This window comes from Pezoporus wallicus, unplaced genomic scaffold, assembly GCF_028554395.1.
Source record: "Pezoporus wallicus isolate ANWC-B61680 ecotype Strahan unplaced genomic scaffold, APGP_CSIRO_Pwel_v1 contig_3487, whole genome shotgun sequence".
Taxonomy (NCBI): domain Eukaryota; kingdom Metazoa; phylum Chordata; class Aves; order Psittaciformes; family Psittacidae; genus Pezoporus; species Pezoporus wallicus.
In genome coordinates, this window is record NW_026636018.1 from 1130275 (window position 1) to 1151900 (window position 21626).

A 21626-nucleotide genomic window follows, 5' to 3' on the forward strand; every position below is an offset into this window, starting at 1 on the left:
AACTGGTAAGTTACAACGGGACAGCCACTTCAAATCTACCTCATCTAAAAAGTAGATGATGAATTTAAAGCTATTCTCTATTAGCTGGAAATGATGAGAAAGACTCCTCATCTTCCTCAGGGAAATGTAAAACCTCAAAGCCATACAGGATATTGGCCAGGGATGGAGCATTCACAACTTCCTTGGGCAACCCATTCCAGCGCCTCACCACCCTAACAGGAAAGAACTTCCTCCTTATATCCAATCTAAACTTCCCTTGTTTCAGTTTTAACCCGTTACCCCTTGTCCTATCACTACAGTCCCTAAGGAAGAGTCCCTCCCCAACATCCTTATAGGCCCCCTTCAGCTACTGGAAGGCTGCTATGAGGTCTCCATGCAGCCTTCTCTTCTCCATGCCGAACAGCCCCAACTTTCTCAGCTTGTCTTCATATGGGAGGTGCTCCAGTCCCCTGATCATCCTTGTGGCCCTCCTCTGGACTTCTTCCAACAGTTCCATGTCCTTTTTATGTTGAGGACACCAGAACTGCACACAGTACTCCAAGTGGGTTCTCACAAGAGCAGAGTAGAGGGGCAGGATCACCTCCTTCGACCTCCTGGTCAGACTCCTTTTGATGCAGCCCACGATATGGTTGGTTTTCTGGGCTGTGAGCACACACTGCCGGCTCGTGTTCATTTTCTCATCAACCAACACCCCCAAGTCCTTCTCCGCAGGGCTGCTCTGAACCTCTTCTTTGCCCAACCTGTAGCTGTGCCTGGGATTGCTCCAACTCAGGTGTAGAACCTTGCACTTGGCATGGTTAACCTTCATAAAGTTGGCATCAGCCCACCTCACAAGCATGTCAAGGTCCCTCTGGATGGCATTCCTTCCCTCCAGCATATTAACAGAACCACATAGCTTGGTGTCATCAGCAAACTTCCTGAGGGCACACTCAATTTCACTGTCCATGTCACCAATAAAGGTGTTGAACAAGACGGGTCTCAACACCGATCCCTGAGGGACACCGCTTGTTACTGGTCTCCAGCTGGACACTGAGCCATTGACCACAACTCTTTGTGCACGGCCAGTTCTTTATCCACCGAGTGGTCCATCCATCAAATTGATGTCTCTCCAATTTAGAGACAAGGATGTCATGTGGGACAGTGTCAAACACTTTGCACAAGTCCAGGTAGATGACCTCAACTGCTCTACCCCTGTCCATCAGTTCTGTAGCCCCATCATAGAAGGCCACCAAATTGGTCAGGCAGGATTTCCCCTTAGTGAAGCCATGCTGGCTGTCACCAAGCACCTTGTTGATTTTCATGTGCCTTAGCATGCCTTCCAGGAGAATCTGCTCCAAGATTTTGCCAGGCACAGAGGTGAGACTGACTAGTCTGTAGTTCCCTGGGTCATTCATTTTCCCCTTCTTGAAAATGGGGGCTATATTACCCTTTTTCCAGTCATCGGCAACTTCACCGGACTGCCATGATTTTTCAAATATGATGGACAGTGGCTTAGCAACTTCATTTGCCAGCTCCTTCAGGACCCGTGGATGGATTTCATCAGCTCCCATGGACTTGTGCACATTCAGGTTCTTAAGATGCTCTCTAACCAGATCCTCTCCTACAGTGGGCCTAAGGTCTTCATTCTCACAGTCTCTGCATCTGCCTTCCAAGACTTGGGTGGTGTGGTCAGAGCCTTTGCCAGTGAAGACTGAAGCAAAGAAGTCATTCAGAACCTCAGCCTTCTCCAAATCCAGGGTAGTCAGTTCCCCTGATAGCTTCTGGAGAGGGCCCACGTTGTTCTTAGTCTGTCTTTTATTTGCATGTACCTATAGAATCCCTTCCTGTTATCCTTAACATCCCTAGCCAAGTTTAATTCTAGCTGGGCCTTAGCTTTCCTAACCTGGTCCCTAGCTTCCCAGACAACATCCCTTTATTCTTCCCAGGCCTCCTGTCCTTGCTTCCACCTTTTATAAGCCTCTTTTTTCCTTCAAAGTTTCCTCAGCAGCTCCTTATCCATCCAAGGAGGTCTCCAGGCCCTCCTGCTGCACTTCCTTCTAGTTGTGATGCAACACTCCTGAGCTTGTAGTAGGTGATCCCTGAATATCAACCAACAGTCTTGGGCCCCCCTGCCCTCTAGGGCTATATCCCATGGAACCTTACTAAGCAGGTTCCTGAAGAGGCCAAAGTCTGCTCTCTTGAAGTCCAGGGCAGTGAGCTTGCTGCACTCTCTTTTCACTGTCCTGAGGATCTCAAATTCGACCACCTCATGATTGCTGCAACCAAGGCTGCCCTGGAGCATCACATTTCCAACGAGCCCTTCCCTGTTGGTGAGCACAAGGTCAAGCATGGCACCTCTCCTTGCCAGCTTCTCTATTACTTGCAGAAGGAAGTTGTCTTCCACACAATTGAGGAACCTCCTGGATTGCTTCCTGGAGTGCCAGGCCATACCATCCCTCCAACAGATATCAGGGTGGTTGAAGTCCCCCATGAGAACAAGGGCCTGCGAGCATGAGGCTGTTCCCATCTCTCTATAGAGTGCTTCATCCACAGAGTCCTCTTGATAAGGCTGTCTGTAACAGATAAAAACTGAGAAATATACTGAGATATACTGAGAAATATAAAGTATCTTGATGTAGTTTTAGCAGCTAGAGGGAATAGACTAAATAAACAAATAATCTTTATGTTTATACAATATGAACAATGCTAAGGTTGACTAAATAAATGTTCTCCATACTCTGCTAGTCACCAAAGAGATTTAGAAAGGAAAGAATAAGAATCTTCATTATAAAGGGGCTTTGCAAAATCCATTTTCTTTCCTATTTTGCACATTCTCTGGTGTCAAATATTATGATTGAAATCCTGAACATCCAATTATCATAGTTACCAACTATAGCCCAACTCCTCTCTCTTCCTAACTATTATTAACAGGCTTATCCTTGAAGCATATATGTCTTGTCTAATGATGGTTAAAACTGGCCAACATATTTAACGAATAGTGGGGACTGGTCGACATACAGCAGGACTGCAGAAGCTTCCTTTCCTTAGAAAGCAGATTAAAAAATGGTGAAGATTTCTTTTTCATCTTTCATTTTCTAACTGAGTGGTTTTGTGCAGGTGTTGTGGGTTCAGCAGTAGCAGTAATTTTTTCACCTTCTAAGTAGCTGGTGCAGTGCTGTGGTTTTGACTTTCGGCCTGGGAACAGCGCTGATAACACTGATGGTTTTAGTTACTGCTCAAATATTTAGTCTGACCAAGGACTTTCTGAGCCTCATGCTCTGCCAGGGAGGAGGGGAAGCCGGGAGGAAACGGAGATAGGACACCTGACCCAAACTAACCAAAGAGGTATTCCATACCGCAGCACATCAGGCCCAGCATATAAACTGGGGGCAGTTACCCAGAAGGGCTCGATTGCTGCTCCGGTGGGGCTGGGTCGGTGGGTGGTATTGTATCCTCTCCCCTTGTTATTTCTCTTATCATTATTATTGGTGGTGGTATCAGTAGTGGTTTGTGTTATACCTTAGTTACTGGGCTGTTCTGATCTCAGTCCATGGGAGTTACATTCTTTCGATTCTCCTCCCCATCCCTTAAAGAGTGGGGGAGGAAGAAGGTGTGGAGTGAGTGAGAAGCCGCGTGGTTCCAAGTTACCAGCTGGGTTTAAACCATGACACCATAGTGTCATGACAGATAGTGTGGATGCTTTTATATAGCTGGGTGAAATGAATTTCACCCTCCTTTCTAAAACTTACAATAAATGACAATTTGGAACACTGATTATTTCGTACATGGCAAGTATTATTTTTTCCTTCATTTTCATTCTGTTGAAATATTAGAATTATTTTTTTTCCTTTCCTGGCTAACAAATGCTAGACACCAGCTTTAAAACTTACCCCTTCATGACCATATCCGAAAATAAGCTGCTTTTAAACAGTTCCTTATCGGTAGTGGATTATCTTTAGAATATTTTCTCATTTGAGCAAGAAATTCAGATTTAAAATTCAAGTTGATATTTTGGGATTCAGAAGCTTTTTTTAGTGTCTATCAAATTAATGATTTTTAGTAGCAAGAATATGTAAGAAAAGGGCTATGCACACAAGCTGACATTAAATTCATATCTTTTGAATAAAACAGGATAGCGGATGCTCAAAATCTCTGAAAAACAGACCAGACAATACTTCTTCTGCAGCTGTCATGTACCTACTTCTGCTGCTGCTTATTTTTCAGCTGAAATAACAACTCTTTGTTTGAGAATCAGCATTAGTTGCTGTGGAGATAATTATGAGTCCATGGGAAAAAAATGGCAATTCTAGGTGAGGATATGAAAAGAGAGAAATTCCTGGAGCAACAAGACCTTGAGAGCAGATTTCTTAATAATTAAAAAAAGCAAACAGAAGGCTCTGGGCTAAAAAAACTGAGTCTGTGTGAAAGAAAAAGGTCTATTACAAAGGATTTAATTTTTAGTATTCATAAGCACCTGCAAAGTAGGCATTTCTGCCTCAATTAGGCCCCCAGGGCTCCTCAAGAAGATCTAATCAATTCAGTCAATTGACACTAAGCTTCAATTTATCTCATCTTCAACTAGACATCTAATGTAGGTGAGATGAGCCATGCTGCACAACTAACTGGTTTTGTCCATGGCTGGTCAGGGAAGCCATGGGGGAAAAAGCTTATATACACTTCTAGGTCTGATGAGCAGTGTAGGAAATCCTACCCAAGGGAAAGACAGCAGAGACAGTAAATCCAGTGTTTCATATGCAAGGATTATCCAATGTCCCTCTCCGTATGCCTCATGTTTCCATACCATGTATCTGCTGGTTGCAATGGACACATTGGTCATGAAGCAGGGAATTATTTCTCTTGTATCTTCTACATATCAGACCCAGCAGGTAAGCTATGAGTGAAAAAAAAAGGTTTGATATAAAAGATCCCTATGAAGGCAATAGGCAGAGGCACTACGCAGTAGCCACAGAACAGACGCTGCTTTGCAGGGCTCTGTGCTTACAGGAGCCACCTAAAAATCACAGCGACATTACAGCCTCACATAATCCAGTTCATGCATTAATTCAGGTAGAAACTGTCTGGGAACAGAGCTGAAGAGCTCCCAACCTAAACACACAAACAATAACATACTTTGACCTGCAAAATCAAGACCCTCCAGCAAGGGAGTAGAACAGCTCTTATCTCCTCAATACTGACCAGAAAAAGAACGATGACAAATATCTACATGTCTTTTAAAGAATAGCAGAAAATGTATTTTTGATTGTGTCTATGTAACAGAAACTTAAGCCCTGGTCAACAAAAGCATGACGGAATTCCTAACTTGTGGTATAGAGTATATATGGGATTATATATACTCCTATATATATATTTCAAGTATATCTTGAAATATAGCTTGGATGAAGAAAAAATAATACTCCTGCAGAACCACCTGAGGATTTGTTAATGACAGAAAAATACATTGTCACATGATCAGCTAATTTTGAACGTTGCTCCTACAAGTAAATTTGGTCCAAGGAGATTTTTTTTGTTGTTGTTGTTCCAGGGCATTTGTCTGTCAGGTGTTAAACTCCAGTAGGACTGTTCCATCCCAGGACAGGACTACCTCTTTCCCTTCTCCCACGAAAAAGATCCTTTGAGTTCTCCCTCTTGAGTCAACCTTCACAATAGATACTTCTTGGGTTTATTCTCACGTTTTATTAGCTTCCCCTCTGGAAATTTCTTTTTCTTGTAAAATCAAAATTAAAGAGTGTCATTGGAGTAGATTATACATAGATTAGCAACTGGCTCTGCACATTCTCTACTTCTCTACTCTTTCTCAGCTTAGCTGCCCTTTTCAGGTTAAGTGGGAACTGAAAAGGCTAAGAACAATTATAGATAAATGTGTTCCAAGAAAAACGTCAAGACCTCTTTGGACAGTTGCCATTGTGCTGCATTTGTCAGCTTCAGATTTTCTTGCACTTTTATGAAATACTTTATCCTGAGCATTGCAGCACATACCAAACTGCTCAGATAGGGCAAAACTATGGATTGTTATGATACTTCAATTGTAAAGACTGTATTCTTTTTTTTTACCAGCCATTGGGAATTTTGTTGATAAGTAGTACTTGAATTATTCTAAAGCCATCACTTTTATCAGAGATTCCAATGAGCAATTTATAGCTCTGTAAAGTCATTCCCTGGTGGCCTCAGTCAAGCCTAAACATTTACATCAGAAAGCAAAACCTAACACGTTAAACTTTGTTGCATTGACTCTCTGTAAACAACAGGGTTAATAAGCAGTGAGAGAACATATTTAATTAAAAAAGAAAAAAACAACAATGAAAACCAAGCAAAAAACAAAAAACTCCACCTCACACAAACACATAAAAAAAAAAAGGCAAAAAAAAAGCCAAAGTAAGAAACAAGATACTACAAACTGCTACAGTAAGAAGAAGTAAATCAGTGCAGGCCAATTCTCAAATATAGTAAATTGGTGTGATTCCAGTAAAATCAGTGGTGCTGGGTCAAATTTTAGTAGTTGTGGGTTTGGACCCAAAAAGGATAAGTATGTGATAGCACTACTGAATCAAAGACAGATGAAAACACTGCTAAACTAAGTATTCCCATCTCCCTCCAGAATAAAGAAGAAATGGCAAAAAAGGTCATGTTTCTGCTGTCTTTCTACATCTTCCAAAATAATCATGATTTACTGCTCATACAGACTGCTGTATTTTAGCATTATGTACTACTGTACTTATATACACACACAGAGCACTAGTCTTATCCAGATTTTTCTTTTCTTTTTATTATAACAAATTGAATTATAGCCATAATGACTCTGGATAATGCACAATGAAAATACTCTCCTTGAGCTCTGATTCCAAATCCCAAAATGTATTTGTATAAATAAAATGCTGAGGTATCATTGCTGTGTCATTTGATATATCAAAAATTAGAATATATTTTTCCTGTGTGCTCCTCTGAAGCAGGAAATAATTTTCTTTTCCTTAGCCGTACCACAATCAAAGTTCATAGGCATCCATTCAGTAGTTTAGCTTAATCATACTTATGCAATTACTGTCAGAGTATGACATTTTCCCTTCACCTTTACTATTCCCTAGAGATTAAGCTATCAAGCCTTCAAGATCATTACAGTTGTTTACAGTCAGGTAGCAAAAGGAGTCTCAAACAGCCAGAAATCTTTGTCTCTGGCTGTAGCACAAACCAAATTCTTCATATTTTGGGTATTTTTTAATATTGTAACATAGAAGCAGTATGTGTACCTGGACTTATCTAGGGGAACAAAAATGTTTCTCTTTAAGAAGATGATTTTAGTGGATGTTCAATTTTCTGTAGCTGTGGTAGTAAGACATATGTTCAATTTAAAGCCAGAAGGTATTATTACAGTCACTTATTATGGAAAATACAAATACCAAAGTTTCACTTTGTGGTGCCTTCATGCAGCTCACAGTGGGCATAATTCTCTGCTGATCTGTTTTTTCAGGTTATTATTTATTTACCATAAATGAAAAATAAATGGGATTAAAGTTCACGATGGAACATGGCTAGGATAGTGAAAGTTGTGGGGCAAAGAGAATAAATGACAAAACCCCACCCCCAGTTACAAACCCATTTTGATTTAATGCAATTGGCAGTGGTAGTTTTGCAATGGAAAGAAGATGGAGCTCAGGAAAGACTAGAGATACGAAGTTGTTCACCTAGCCCACACTAGAATAAACTGCAACTTCTATTTTCCATAATTCCTTGAAGGTGCTTGCCCACCATGTGCCATATTCCAGCCAAACATCTGATAATCATGAGGCTACCTTAATCCAGGAGGTTTCCAAAAAATTAAAAGGACTTCAGTGAAATAACTCTGAACAAATATATCCAGATTCACAAACCCCGTTAGCTCCAGTTATGAGACACATTTGATTCCTCATTTTTATTGTGTGCTTCCTATTCATTAGGTAGCCCCTCAAAGCTAAGTGTAGCTTTACACATTCTCTTTTGCAGACGAGGTGGAAACACTGAGGGAAAGGAAGGGGAGTGAAGGAAATGGAAAGCAAGGCAAGGTCAAAAGAAGAAACACAGCTTTTACATAGATGACTTCAATATAGCTGTCCAATTTAGTAGTCAGTAGGGACACAATGCTATCTCCAGAGGGTTTTTTTTCTCACTGTAGATGTGTTTAAGATGAAAAAGAATATTCTGGATATATCTTTCACACTTCATGAACTATAGAAGCCTTATCAACTTGAGCAAACTCAATACTCCTGTTTTAGAATGTTTCCCTCACCTTTCCCCTTCTTCCCCCTCCTCCCAAGCAAAGCTTAAATTTTTGCAAAGATTGCAAGCCAGCTTTAGCTATATAAGAAAGATTAAAATTTTAAGGTTTATTTGTTTGGTTGTTTTTTTTTTTTTTGTAGCAAACAGGAAGTGATATAGCAGGAAGACAAAGCTACAGTGAAGAAATCACTGTGGAACAGAAATATCTGTTCTTGTTGGGTGTTAATCTAGACATTAATCTGGAGTAAATTCCCAACTTTTGAACAGAATTTGTGTTTGAATAGAATTATTTTCTTCACTACCTAATCGGCTTGAAGTTACCAACCAATGTTAGTTCCCAAACAGATTAGAAGTTTCTTAAGAATAAATCAAGAACCTTGAGAGCTTTTGGAACAGCTACAGTTAGGGCAGGGTAAAAGCTCTTTGATCCTCAGTACTGTCATATCATGCATAGGCATTTTAGAGAGAAAATCTCTGCTCTTAAACCACCTGTAGGATTTGCATGTCATCACCACCGAGGAAGGTAAAGGTGATACAAATGTAAACTCTTTATCCTTTTCCTTTATTTGTCTGGAAGCTTCTGTGCTACCTTATGAAAACTACATTAGTATGAAACTCCACAGAATCCAGCCTGCAATAAAACATACAATATATTAAGTTACAAACAAAAAACAAAACAGCAAACAAAAAATGTTGATCTGTGAAGCCTCTTCCAGCCAAATGTATCCTCGTGCTATTACATCACCAACAAACGTTTTTCCATAAACATCCCAGGGTGTGGGTTTACATCCTAAAAGTCTGGAACCACTTGGATATTAGATAATGCTTTAAAACTTTCTTCCCCTATTAAGCTGGCATACTTAGATTGACACAGTTGCTGCACTGAGAACACTTTGCAGAAGTGATGAGTAGATGAGGAGGAAGAAGGAGCAGCAGATAAGCTGACAGGCTTTGATTTTCCACTTTTGTTTTAATTAAAATTAAACAGTACCTTCTGCAGATGCTTCTGCCCTGGGGAGGCCGGGCAGAGTAATTGGTCTAAGACAGACCAGCAAAAAAGCTGTGTGGGGGTCTGAAATGTCAGGTTTCAAAAACAGAAGCTGTTCTTGCAAAGCTTGCATGGCTGAAAGGAATTGGCAGAGACTTAACAAAACCTGTCTTGTTTCTCAGCCATCTTCTCAGCCTTTAGAAAACTGCTCTTTCTCAGGTGAGATATTTCTACTGACATGCACATACAGACCCACACTAGCAAGTCCCTGGACTTCCACATGTGTATTTGCTTATAAGTAGAGCCATATAATATTAGTCTACTTACACACCTCTTTTCTCTCTTTATTATTCATAACAAAATATGCTCTCAATTCCATTTTAACCTGCTGTGGTGGTTTAAGTTCAGCCGTAAATCAGCCATGAATTTCCTTTCTCACTCCCCCCACATCTTTCTCACTCCCCTCATATCTTCCCTCCCCCCACTCCTGGAGGGATGGGGAGGAGAATCGAAAGAATGTAACTCCCACGGGCTGAGATCAGAACAGCCCAGTAACTAAGGTATAACACAAATCACTGCTGATACCACCACCAATAATAATAATGATAAGAGAAATAACAAGGGGAGAGGATACAATACCACCCACCGACCCAGCCCCACCCGAGCAGCAATCTAGCCCATCCAGGTAACTGCCCCCAGTTTATATGCTGGGCCTGATGCACTGTGGTATGGAATACCTCTTTGGCTAGTTTGGGTCAGGTGTCCTGTGTCTGTTTCCTCCCGGCTTCCCCTCCTCTCTGGCAGAGCATGAGGCTCAGAAAGTCCTTGGTCTTGATTCACAAAGAGCAAGTCTAGGAAGGCACCTTTCCTAGTTGGGTCACTGAGTACTTGTGGAAAGAAACTACCTTCCCCAAACTTCAGGAATTCCGCAGCCTCATTTGTCCCAGCAGTGACAGTATGGTATTCCCAGCTGAGGTGCGGGAAACGGAAATCTCCCAGAAGGACAAGAGCTACCTATCCAGAGATTCCTCCTAATTGCCTACAGAATCCCGTCTGTGTGTGTCATGGTGTAAGCCCAGCCGGTAACTCAGAACCACACAACCACTTTCTTGCTCCCTCCCTTCTTCCCCCCCAACCCCCACTCCCAGAGAGATGGGAAAGACAGTCAAAAGAATGTAACTCTCACTGACTGAGACAAGAACAGCCTGGTAAATAAGGTATAACACAAAACCACTACTGCTACCACCAATAATAATGATGATAAGGGAAATAACAAGCTGGGATAAACTTACTTCATTGTAGGCATAGGAATCAGATTTACTCAAGGAGTTCTTCCTCTTTCTATCACTGTATAATCTTTACTTTCTTTACAAAGTAGGACTAAGTCTTGTGCTATTGTTACGAAATGTTTACCACAAACTGTCATGTCAAATGCATACTATTCTTGAAGTTTTTCTCACAATCATGACTTACTTTCTTTAATTGTAAGAACTATAATATTCAGGCTTCATTTTTCCCCTTGCTGTGCAATACTTTGTAAAGACTGAAGATAGCCACTGCCAGTATTAGAATGGCACAAATATTAATGACATTCCTAGCACAAGCAGTTTATGTAAGGGTTAATTAAAGGTAGAAATCAGGACCTGCCAGTCTTATAAACTTGCAGGAGTGCAGCAGTCTCAGTCTCTCAAAGTCATGATAGCAATACCTCTTGAAATAGCAAGCACATGAATCTCTGGGCTTAATTTTCAGGATTTCATTTCTAAAAAATCTTAAGTAAAAGCATTCAAAACAAATGTACTCATTCCCTGCTTAATTGCTGCTTTTTTTGGCTTCTGGCTTGTTACAATAATAGGTTAAAGAATTTTTTCTTTAACCAAGATTAAAACACATGGGCGAAATGATCATGAGCAATGTGTTCGGTGAACTCAATCCAGTTCCCAAAGGACTGTAACACTGCATTAGGCAAAATATTTGCACAACTTACAAAGCACTGAGCAGAAACGGAAATAACTTGAACTTCCTTTGATCTTTCCTAAGGGCAAAGATAAAAGGATATATAAATATATGTGAAACCTCACCTTACTGTGGCCAATACCTGTGATGATAGCTACAGGTTGTAGCTTTATCTTTCATGCAGCTTTATCTTGTACTATATATTTCTTGAGCAGTCATTCGTAGTAGATTTTCTCAAGATATTTTTTTATTATCTTTTCCTTAAGATACAGGTAGCAGGAAAAGGATGGTATTTAATTCCTCCTCCAAAGTAAAGAAGACAAATATGAAACAAGAATAATGACTCAATGGTTTGCCTAGGTCAGCTTATTTAAGGTTGTTTCTTTGGTATTAATTGCTGCTTTAATTACACTGATGGTAAGTGTAGTTTGTAAATAAGACCTTGTAGAGTGATTCAGAATAATGCCAAGTTTACTCCTGGTTCTGTCTTTAAATTCCCATGTTATGTACGTCAAGTTATCTGAGCTCGGTGCCCCATATTTCAGCTACAAATTAATTTGCATTCTTAATTTGTATTCTGTGTATCTGTCTGCTCCCGTGCCTCAGACCTTGTGCCATCTGCATTTTAGAATAACAGGGAATGGGACTCATCTGGCTAAATACAGACGTGCAGTATAGGCGTCTACCTTTGATCTAGTGACTCCTGAGTCCCTCTATAATTGAAGGAAAATAAAAGGCACTTTGGGGATACATAAAGTCTACAATAGGGCATATGAATTATTCCCCAAAGTGCATTCTAACCCAAAGAGGTGGCTAGAATGAGAGCCTAGGATGACTGGTGCAGATCTGAATGTCTACATGTCTATCATAAAGCTGAATGTCTACATGTCTATCAAAAGCTGAATGTCTACATGTCTATCAAAAGCTGTGTGACATGAATCAGATCTAAGCTAATATTCTATTTTTTATATATTTTTTTTTTTTACTTTCATGACTGTAAGAGGCTGGTTTGACATGTAACTACTTTGAAGATCCAGTGAAAGCAAAAATGCAGTGTACTTCTGTGTATGTAAATATATATATGCATACGTATACAAGTAGATACAGAGCATATACATTTATGTTTGTATGTGTAAATGTATCTTATACAGACACTTTCAGGATATGCTAAAGGTTTTCATACCATACCTAGTGTGTGAGAGAATGGCAGGAAAAAAGAGTTAATATTCTATTGTAGTTGGTACAGATATATGAGAGCTGAAGTCATTTCCTAATCGCTGTCAAACTCAAAATCCTCAATCACTTTATCTTCACAAGCTGTCCTGGATGTACAGTCTGACTCTTCCATTCAATACAAATTGATAGTGTATGAACTGAGTAGCTTTATTCACATTATACAGTGAGTAAAGTTACTTCCCTGAGATCCCAAGAGGTAGAATCAATAGCTGAATTAATTTGATCAGGCACAATCCAATTTTATGCAACAGGAGCACTCTTACTTTCCAAGCATCGGCGCTAAAGTGGGCTATTCACACTGCGTATTTGCAGGTACACTGTACTCAGCCAGGCTGTAAATTATCCTTTCACACCCTTAAGCAAAATCATAGAGGTCCTTGCTATAAAAATATGCATGCAGACACACGTGATGGGCATTTTAAGCAGCGATAACCTCCTGTGACTAGTTCCTGAAGAGGAACTGCTATACTGCTGTCAGTTATCTCTAATTACAGTTGGAAGAAAAGGGTTTTCATAATGCACTTCTCTACAACATGCAACCTTGAAATGAGGTCCCAGGGCTGAAACGTTTGTCCCCCTTTTCCATCAAGGGCATTTTAAAAAATAATAATTAGATGATCATTCAGGAGGAAAGATAACACTATGACATGGTCACTTTGCATAAGACTTATTATCTGCCTGTCAAAAGCCCTGATCCTATCCCAGTGATTTAATATTGACCATCATATAACCGTTTCATTATCAGAGATGAAAGAAGAGAAAGAAGAAAAGTATCATTAAGACCATTTTCCAGATAGGAAACCGCTACAAAATAAGCTCTTTGCTGGTTACATTCAGCACCAAAGCTAAGAAACCTTCCAATCTGCGAACTCACAGCCCAAGGGTGAGCTGTAGGATACCAATAACTTTGAATTTGTATAAAACCCTTTCTCCAAATATCAGCCTCAGTTGCAGTGTTTTTGGCCTGGGACTTTGCCTTCGCTATATCGTGGTGATTAACTGTAAAGCAGAGACCAAGATCTCTTGATAAGAAAGCAAAAGGATTATCTTCCTTCAGTACTTGGAACACAAATATTAGACTGGTCTTGCCAAACAGATCCTGTAAGACCTTGCCAGATGCTTATAATTTTGTCAGTGCATTTGTACTGCTCCAGCTGGGGTTAAACCACAACAGCATTAATCGTTCCAGCCAGAACTTTCTTGGTTGGACTGCTTTCTCAAGCTGAGCTCTGTCGGTAAACAACTGCTTCTGAGAAAACCTTGGGATTAAAATTCTTCCTTTTCTTAAACACTGTTGATAGAGGACATAAGCAAAGCTGAGCTGAAAATGACAAATAAGCCCCTATTTACATGCTGTGTAAAAACTGAGCTCTTTGGTGCCTGTTTCCTCATGTGCTCCTTACATTACTATAGGTACCATGAAACCCTCAGTATTCACTGAATAGTAACATTTACCTGACCCAGTGCGTTTACTCTGTTTAGAAGCAAGCTTGCTTTGAATACTCTGCTAAATGTAATTACTAGGAACAGTAACATCAAGATTTTAATGGTACTCTGTGGACCTCTTTGTCCTTAGAAATGAGTTCAAATGTCCTTTTGATTACCTATAAGAAAAGAGAACTAGAAAAATAAAAATGTTGCTTGCCTATAAATTCTCTCGTATCAGGGTTCTAAGTACGTTTGGAATAACAAAACTCATGAAAATCCCCCTGAAACAAACGAGTTTCAGTGTATTGGTCTTTGACAGTTGCATACCTTAAAGAGTCTGATTCTGTGGAGGGCTGGTTGTGTTTTCTTGCCTTCGATATCAAAAGAAATTGGTGTCCCTTTTCACCTTCAATGCTCAAAAGATTCTCTCAAGCCATTATACTAATTCATCTCATAGCACTGAATTAAAATAGAATAATTCGTACTTGAGAAAGGCCTTGAGATCTGCAGATGAAGGTACCTATATTATGACCCACATTTTACAAATAGGAAAGAAAAACGACTTAGTCAGAATAATCCAGGAATAAACCCAGAAGGAGATCTTTCAAGTTGCAATTCAGTGCTCCAGGTAATAGCTAGGCAACTTTTTCTCAAAGCACCATTCCTTACTCAGGAGAAGACATGTTCTCTGCTGCACTGCTTATGTATTAATTACTTTACAATAAACCATGTTTTACAAAAACATGACACCAGTCATTAGGACTAAAAGGGTATGTAAAATTACTATGATTGTTCCTATGAGTACAGAGCTATATCATGCAAGACTGAGGGGAAAGTGAATAGCTTGAAGCAGTGCTGGAAAAAGTGGCCCAGTGACTATGATAATTTCAGATAATAGGTTATGTAGGTTACCCCAAAGAACTATTATAACTGTACAACAGAGCACCATGTTTACTTTGCTATTCGTTATCACATTTTCAAACCAGTGAACACTAGGATGGGTTGGGTCTGATCTTCAGCTTTTGTCAGCTGCAGATCTGCCACTGTAGGTAGGCTGAATCTATATAGTTTGCTAAGTTTTATGGGCAAAACTAATAAGTAAGATCCATTTTAAAAATGTTCTTTTTAATTGTAACTTATTTTATGCAACTCTGAGACTGCCCTTAGGGCCCAAAACAAAAAGCATTTTTAAATGGAAAAATTTGTGGAACAAGAGGAGGTGTGTGTTTCATGTCTTGTCTCAGCATCAGATACGTTGCCCTAGAAACACAACAAAGCATGTGTTTGACAAAGGCAGTCTCTCTGCTGTACAAAAATTTAGCCATATCCATTGTGGTCCTGTCTGGTGTAGTGACCCCCACCAAATTTCAGGAATCTCCCGGTCATCCCAGGTGGATTTCCAAGCTTGGAAATATTCACGTACGTGTTTTTAAAACATATTAGAGATCAGTTCTGATGAAGACTGGAAGAGGGACTATCACTAAGACCATGGTTCTCAAAAAGGAACATCAGATATCCCCAAATAGCTGGTCAGAAGATGAATTTTCGCAAGCGGCTGTGGTATCAGTAGGTAAGATACTGATGGTTAGAATGCTGCTATCTCTGTGCTTACTCTGAGAAGAACATTCTCTAAGTAGAAGTCTTGGAAGCTGGCTTTCATGACAGCATCTCCTAGTAGTATCTTCTAGTTTTCAACCTTACAAATGAAAGTTGGAGGAGCTGTTGGTCAAGGCAGCTTCTGTGATCCTCAATTTGTAATGAAAGTTGGAGGTTCTCTAATGACAAGTTAGAAATTAAGGTAGAGAGGCAGAGAAAATTAAGGAAGAAATTCTTCACACTGGGCTGGAGTGAGTGAGTTTTGTAAGCTCTCTTTTTAAAAGATGACAAGCATAACTTTACAATTCACAGTCACCAGCAAAATTGAATTGGGTTCACAGGAAGAAAATATATCATGCTGTTCTGGAGTTGCCCAAATAGGGGACATAACCCTCACAGAGCTTCCTTAAATCTAAGGGAATCTTATCCTGCTTCCTGATTCTTTTTTTCCACCCACATTCCTTGGGTCTAATCAGGTTGTAAGACAGTAATGATGCATCCTTCCTGTACCTTGTGTCAACTCTCACTTCCTGTTTCTCTGTAGCACAAAACCTCCTTTCTCTCGAAGCTATCTCTCTGCTATGAGCCCATGAAATTTCAGCATATTTCTAAGCTCTGCTCCCAAAGCTCAGGGGGAGATACATTAAGGATGTGCACTCAGAGGACTTCACACTTCATTCTAAGCCTAATTGCTCTCATTTAAGTACAGTAATAAATACGTTAATTTATTCCAGGAACAGGAATTTTCCTTAGATTCCTCAGCAGTATGGGCAGTTCATTCACACTACACTTTAATTAGAAATTCTAAAAGAACGAAGTGTCTGTTCAATCACAGTGATAATGTTAATACATGTATAATGAAAATAACTATGTTTCTATGATAAGCAACTAGTCACAAGCTTAGTCGTTAACTTATTTTGCAGGGGGGGAACAAAAAGACAGTAAACACTTGATATCAGAATCGTTTTTGATTCTTTGTCTTTCTGATGGTCTCAAGCCCAGCCAAAGGCAAATTCTATTCCGTACAGACATGGGAGACTCAACCTCTGAACTGCAGAATTCAACCAATACATAATTGCTTTCCTTGTATAAGAAGAAATACCAGCTAAATGGCTGATTGTCAGAAGCTGAAATAACACATCAAGACAAGGGCAAGGTTATATTTGCTCTGCTTCTTTTAAACTTTATTAGACACAATGCTGAGTTAGGCAGAACTTCTATCTGACCAGAGCAAATATTCTTAAAGTGCCTCAAACAAGCCATTAAGCCCAGGTGTCAATAACAAAAGGCTACCAAAAACCTTTAGTCTTTTTATGACACTGTAGGATTTAGGAATAGATATGACTAACATGGTAGTTAAAAACTCTGACAAAGAGTCTTCAGTTGCACATTTCTTACAGTTTTTTTACTCCTTCTTCTAAGGCCATTACAGAGAAAACTACTGTTCAGAGTTAAGAGTTTACACAATGGGTTGACAACTGTTTTATGGTGTCTTTAAATATCACATATATGATAAGACAAGAAAAGATAAAACTTTTCACAGGGATTTAGGTTTGGTGAACCAAAAATTAATCTCTCTGGTTAGTAGCAAAGTACAAATATATATTCCTTGTCAGAATTTTTTATGATCTAATACAGAAAAATAGAGAAAGGTCTGAAGTAAGACCACACTGTGTTATTTTCCAGTTCTTCAAGATTTTACTAGGTGTGTTATTGCTTTTATCCAAACAGAGTATTTTTTATTTTCACCTGTGGTAAGATTGCGCTGTCAGGAAATGTGCTGTGAAGAACATTGGCATCCCAATTCTTCTTGTGCAGTTTCTTTCAGAATTGCGCAAAAGCAAATTAAAAAAAAAAAAAAAAAAGCTTTCAGCACCAGATGTTCAGGTTAAAAAGCACCTATCATGGACATGACAGGTTGAAGACACCTAGATATTTTTCACATGTGAATGTTTTTCAGTCACCACTGTAAGAATGACATGCTAAAGAGGAGCAGCAGTCCTGAAGCGCACTCTAAACTTCTAGTCAGGTTGTAGGTTTTCCTACACTTATGGTCAGGCAACAACTTTTGAGATTAGGATAGATGAGATACCCACACAGAGCTGGCAGGTATAACACTGCAGTTGTGAAAGATCCTCATCCTCTTGAAACTGAAGCAAACTTCAGGCAACATAGCCTATTGTATTGCAAACTGACACAAAGGTGTAGGCAACAAAAGCAGACCTAGATATCTACTGAGCACAGAGATAACTGAAACACACATCTTATGTGAATATCTGACTGTTTAGTTAAATTTATTTGTTCTAATCTTTGGCTGAATCCCTCTCTGCCTGTTACACCTGTAGGTAAAGTCAGGTAAGCAGGTCCAAGCACTACATGCTCAATAGTTTCCAAGCCTGGATTTTCTCTGCATAGACCCACTTCAATATTTCAAAGAATCCTCTGTGAATATTGCCTGTTTTCTACAGCATTTCTAAGGGACATTCATCTATTGTGGAGGTGGCTATGTATGGTGACTGGGGTAAACAAACCCAAACAAACACAAAAATAGTCCCTGCCTTGCAGCAGAGAGGTGACATGGACAGAATTGCAATCAAAAAGAGCAGCTGTACTAGAGATCTTATCACAGAAAACTCAGCAAAGCCACAGGGAGGGTGGTGAGGCAAAGTTAACCCTATTATAAATTAGCTTGTGCTTCCTACTCTGAATGCTTGGGGAACCCTCTGTTTCTAGAATACATGATTTGGGAAGCTTAGCCTGCACAAACAACTGAGCTAACAAATCTTGTGGCTGCAGAAAAGAAATGGAATAGCTTTGGTTTCTACCGATTCATGGTTATTTATTCAAGGCTTAAAGGTATGGTCACAGATCACCAGAATCTAAATTCCTCTTTGAAAGGACAAACCTTGAATTAATTATTTGATTAAGTTGTTCCTCTTTAACATCTGACAGTGAATCATGGCTTAGTAGGTTATCTATATGTAAAACATATATCAGAACTATGAACTCCAGTCTAGTAAGAAAATAGGTCTTGGTGCTCATAGATGTTACTAATATATAGCATCTGGTTAAAAGATACGTCCAGCTACCTAACTTGCAGCAAATGGAAATAAATTATGAAAATAGGTGAGGATTGTTCATCAGATCTAGGATTGGCTAGAATCAAAACACAATTAAGGTATAAATTCTGTAGCCTATTTGTGCTAATGATTACCTTTACCTTTTTCATTTTTAAGTCTATTTACTTGAACTCTCTGACACATGCAGCTGACTTTAAAAAAGAATACATCTAGCTGTTTCACAGAAATCTTAGGGTGCTTAGTAGACATCAATGAAACTCTGAAACACTCAGAACAAAGCCCTTACCACATACATACAGCATGTATAAATATTATACATGCCCTTAGGTAATAAAGAGATAGTTTATGCTTGACCCATATGAAACAGGAACAGGTGTTTATCCATGAGCAAGAGTTTAATCTTAATTTAGAGAACAGACAATTTAGGGTTTCAGAGCAAGTACAAAAGTCTTGTTAAAGTACAACATGATGGTAACTGCCATGAAACCTAAAACAGGAAGGCAAGATATGAGATATGAGCACTAAATCACAGCACACTTTTGTTTGTCTATAGATCATTTGACAGAAAACTCCCAAAACAAGGAATTATGGTCATCACTTGAACACTTGATGCCCCAAAGATACTTAGGGGCTTTGGTGTTTTACTTTTCACAGTAGACACTAATCTTCCAGGGATAAATGACTGGACATTTATGTTGCTTAGCTGCTTTACTAGATTTTCCTTCCAGTCTTATGGAGACTTAAATTCATCTTTCAGGCACAGTCTGCAGGATAATTTGAAGGTGCAAAGACCTCAGATACTGATTTGTACATCAACAGAGAAGAAGTGTTGGTCAGCTTTGTTTTTGACTGATCCCCAATGTTACCTCCTATATTTGGCATTTGCCTCACAAAATGTGAACTCCATTTGAGATGGTTCGTCCTATTCAGGTGATTACTAGCAAAACTGCTTCTTACCCTCTGAATTCCTTATATCAGTGAAACAATCCCTCCAGAGGGGAATTTTTTGATGATTCAAAGGGCAAAGAGTTGGTCACCTCCTTGTCCGATGGTGGACATCCTTGGTGGTGGATGTGTTTCCATCCTGTGCCTGGAAGCTCACATACCCCCCACACACTATGTACAGAGAGCTACTAATATCACTTTAGTCAGTGCCAGCATCAGTAAATACATGGCACATATATTTTCTTAAGAAAACCCAAGCAAAATTATAATAGCTAATGACTGGGTACTTTATACATTTCTGACAATTCTATTCTTCCCTTACAAAGCTGTGAACATTTTAAAGAAAATAAAAAAAGTCTTTGCTGTTCAGCATGGATTTGATAAGACAGTTTTACATTAGGTGAATATTAAGTAATTGCTAAATGAGATCTTCAGGCATGATAAGTAAATAAGAGCTTAACCTACTTGCTATATAATTATCTTAAAATTATACATGCAATATGCAATTAAAACTACTCTTGCAGTATAAAAATAAGAATTCAAACATGAGAGCCACAGCTATCCTTAGAAAAAAAATTATTCACCATTAACCTGTTTTATATATTAATTTCTATAGACTTTAATGAATTTAAATGAATGCTTGAGGACTGAACTAGAAAAGGATGTGGTTCTTAGTCTTGACTTAAAATTTACTGGGGAAAAGTCCCTCTGGACAGATTTTGCAGTCTTAAATGAATCACTGAATTAAGTGAGTTGTAGACATCTACACCTCTACTGTCTTAGGGTACACTCTACATTCAACAGAAAGAGAAATATGTCTTCTGAAGTAATTCACCATACCTATTCAGGTAGCTAACCCACACTGTAGAATACAAAAGTATCTGGGGAGAAGGTAAACAATCAGCATCAACAACTCCTTTCAATGTTCATTATTGACTGGAGTACCTTTAGGTCTAACTGACCACCTACCAACTGCAAATATTTAAGGAAGCCACACTTCAAAGTGCTATCTGCAAATATCTGACTTTCCAAGATGAATATTTTTATTCTGGAGAGGCTTAATATATTTGAATTGTATTCTGGAAGTGTGTGTGAATTCAGAAAATAATTTCTAGATTTCAGATTCTAGATCTGAAAGGAATCTGTGGTGGTTTTCTTTCCTGATAAAAATATCCCTTATTTTTAACAAGTTTATTATTTTAACAACTATCTCTGATCTCTTTTGCATTATATTTGTGAGTTTTAGTGACATATGCATCAGGATCTCATCCTCCACATCTACACTGCTTTTGAAAAGTTAGAAATTATCAGAAAGTATCCAAAAAGAAACTGTGGATGTCTACACTCTGTAAAACTACACTCAATAAAACTGTCATCAAAACCATTTAATTTTTGCAAAATATCAGCTTCAGCTGATTCATCGTGTAGCAAGGAGATCTGATACACGGAGAGTGACACAGAATGATTGAGGTAGTCAGGGACTTCTGGAGAATATCCTGTCAAGCTCATCTCCTCAGAACTACAGTGGGTTGCCCAGATGTATTTTAAATGTCTCCAAAGATTGAAACTACACATCTTCTCTGGGCAACCTGTTCCAGTGCTTGAAAACTCAGAGTAAATATGTTATGGAAAAAAGTTCAAATGTAATTTCCTCTACTTCAGATTGCACCCATTACCTCTTGTCCTTTCACTTGGTGCCGCTTAGAGTACCCTGAATATGTCGTATTTTCTCCCCCCAGAGTCAAATATTTATACACATTGATAAGATCTCCCCCTCCAACTTTCACTCTTCCTGCTGAACTGTCCCAGCTCTCAGCCTTTCCTTTGAGATAGATGTTTTATCAACTTTGTGGAACTGCAGTGGACTCACTCTAGTATGTCCATGCCACTTTCGTACTGAGTAGCACAGCACTGGACACATCCCTCCCAATATGTCTCACTGGGGATGAACAGAGGGGAAGGATCACCTCCCTCAACCTGCTGCTGATGCTATTCATAATAAAGCCCAAGATACTTTTAATTTTATTTGCTCTGAGGACACACTATCATTTCATGGTCAACTTGGTATCCACAAGGACCCCTAAGGTCTTCTCTGCAAAGCTGCTTTCCAGCCCATCAGTATTGGTGCTTTGGGTTATTTTTCCCAGCTG